We start from the raw sequence: 3,183 nt of genomic DNA, 5'->3' as shown, positions 1-3,183 counted from the left end.
TAAGGAGATATTGTGAAGAAATAAAATGGCTAATCACAAAAGCGTTTGATGTCAGAGTTCCTATGAAAGAAATACAATGTAATTTTGCCTGAAAGTGGTAATTAAGGATCAGGGAAGATTATCAGAGGTGCAGATAAAAACTATTTTCAAAGAGGTACTTAACAGTATACATATTCAGATCCACCAGATTCATTGATAAGGAAATATAATATTGTGCCGAAGAATAATTGTGCATAGTTAGTTGGCTATAGCTTCTTGCAGATAAGAAACTTGCATAGAAAATTTTCCCCTAGGCAGATCTCCTTTACTGTATCAGCACAAGGGGCTTTGATCAGCTTATAAATTATTTTTCCATTCATTCTATTGGTTACATCAGCCAAGAATATTTTGAAAACTTCTTGTAGAATTGAAAGATTCAAGTTGTTAACCAGTGGAACAACTTGCCTCCAGAAGTTGTGAATTCTCCAACATTGGAAGTTTTTAAGACGAGATTGGACAACCATTTGTCTGAAATGGTACAGGGATAGGGATAGAACAGGGGGTTGGACTAGAAGACTTCAAAGGTCCCTTCCATCTCTGTTATTCTATTCTATTCTATTCTAAGCTATAAAGCCAAATCCTCTGCATCTGAATTCTGAGAAACAGAACAATAACTGATAAACTTCATGTAGTCTTCAGCTTACAACCAGAATTGAACCCACAATTATGGTCGTAAGTTGTGAGAATGCTTGATTTTACAACCTTATGTGCAGTGGTCATTAAGCGATCCCATTGTCCTCCATGTGGTGTTTTTTGCCAGAAACTGAAAGTACCGTAAATTCCAGTTTCCAATAAAAATGTTGTAAATCATGATCACATGACCGCAGGGTGCTGGAAACAGCTGTAAATGCAAACCAGTTGCTGAGCACCCAGTATGCAGTCACGCATGTGCCAGATGCCAGAATTTCAAATCTGGATCTTAAGTGGCTTTTTCAGGGTCTGTCAGAACTTCAGTCACAAAGTGATTAGTCATAAATTGAAGGCTATTTAGCTAGGGCAGCAGGTTTAAGGGAAGGGGGAAATTCCTCTATTTTTTTCTAATATATTGTCCTTTTGAAATATATTTTCAATTTAATTAATATCCTGCCTGCCTATTTACATTAAATGTTTATGGTGACTAAAGCAAATAAACCCAAAAGAGCTTTTTCAAAAGGCAATTTAATAAATTTAATAAAACAAAACAAACAATTGGATTTTGTTTTTACATGAAGATGTTTCGCTTCTCATCCAAGAAGTTTCCATTCAGTTGAAACTGAAGAAGCTTCTTGGATGTGAAGCAAAACGTCTTCAAGACAGAAGAAAAAGTCCAGCTGCCTTTTGAAAAAGCACCTTTGGGACAATAATGATCTGGATGACTGAGAATCTCCATAGGGACAACTCAGCATAAGGACTTTGCACCAGCTCAAAATTCTCTGAAATGGTGTCTTCGGGTGGCATTGGCTCATTTTGAGAGCTGAATTTTCATGCAAAACTAATCTCTTCTTTGGCAATGTTGGAGGCTGTGGATACTTTTTTATTCCTTTGGCAGATACTTTTGTATCTCCCACTACCCAGGAGTCAGTACTACATCTACGTGGAGGGAAGTAAGCAGTGGGGTACCACAAGGTTCCGTCTTAGGCCCAGTACTCTTCAATATCTTCATAAATGACTTAGATGAGGGAATAGAAGGGGAACTTACCAAATTCGTGGATGATTCTAAGCTGGCAGGAATAGCCAACACCCAGATGATAGGCTCAAGATCCGGATGGATCATGACAGATTTGAACACCGGGCCCTATCTAACAAAATGAAATTCAATGTAGAGAAAAGTAAAGTCTTACATTTAGGCAACAAAAACCAAAAGTACACATATAGACTGGATGAAACCAGGCTTAATAGCAGTTAACTGTGAGAGGGATCTTGGAGTCTTAGTGTACAACCAATTAAATATGAGCCAACTGTGTGGTGGCAGCCAAAAAAGCCAATGCAATCCTAAACTGCGTTAACAGAGGGATACAATCAAGATCAAGTGAGGTACTAATACCACTCTATAAAGCCTTACTAAGACCACACCTAGAATACTGCATCCAATTTTGGTCACCACACTATAAAAAAGATGTGGAGTCTCTAGAAAGAGTGCAGAAAAGAGCAACAAAGATGATTAGGGGACTGGAGACTAAAACATATGAAGAACCGTTATAGGAACTTGTTGTGGCTCCGTTACCGGAACCTGTGTCATCGTCAGGAGAGGACTCCGAGAGTGAAGGGGAGGAGTTGGCAAGGCCTCCCTCTCCGGGACCCTCCTCTCTGGCAATGCCTTCGGTGTCCGTCGAAGGGCAAGAGATAGGGCCAGGGCCAAGCACGTCCACGCAGCCACAGATGAACAGTGATGAGGGTAATGAGTCTTGGCTGGACCCACGCCAGCGTCGCAGAGATAAGCGCGCGCAACAGAAGAAAGGGCGTGCCCGAGATTAGGCTGAGTCACTGGACTACACCACACAGGATATAAAAGGGAGCGTGATGACCAGTCAAACCTTGTGACAAACAAAGCTGAAAGCTTCCACACCATTCTGCATTGCCGGACTTTTGCTTTAAGACTGGATTATCTCTGGACTTGATTGTAATTATTGAGCTGCTTTCCTTTGATGTAGCAGAAGTGGGGAGAAGTTATCTCTCCTCTTTGTAAATAATAAACTCTTGGCAGGCAGCCACTAGGTTGTTGCCAAGTTCCGTTATCATAAGGAAAAGGATTTTGCCGGCTGGTTTAGTCTTTAACTCCTGAACGTCTGTTGGGGTGTGTGTGTGGGGTTGGGGACAGAACACAACTGGGCATGGCTAGTCTAGTGAAGAGAAGGACCAGGGGAGACATGATAGCAGTGTTCCAATATTTGAGGGGCTGCCACAGAGAGGAGGGCGTCAAGCTATTTTCCAAAGCACCTGAAGGCCAGATGAGGAAGAATGGCTGGAAACTGAACAAGGAGAGATTAAACTAAAAATAAGGGGAAATTTTCAGACAGTGAGAACAATCAACCAATGGAACAGCTTGCCTTCCGAAGTTGTGGGAGCTTCATCACTGGAAGCTTTCAAGAAGAGACTGGACTGCCATTTGTCAGAATGGTGTAGGGTCTCCTGCTTGGGTGGGTGGGGGGTTGGACTAGATGACCT

Source organism: Pituophis catenifer, unplaced genomic scaffold (assembly GCF_029215685.1).
Source record: "Pituophis catenifer annectens isolate HBS135680 unplaced genomic scaffold, rPitCat1.0.hap2 SCAF_1, whole genome shotgun sequence".
Taxonomy (NCBI): Eukaryota; Metazoa; Chordata; class Lepidosauria; order Squamata; family Colubridae; genus Pituophis; species Pituophis catenifer.
This window is presented reverse-complemented; position numbering follows the sequence as displayed.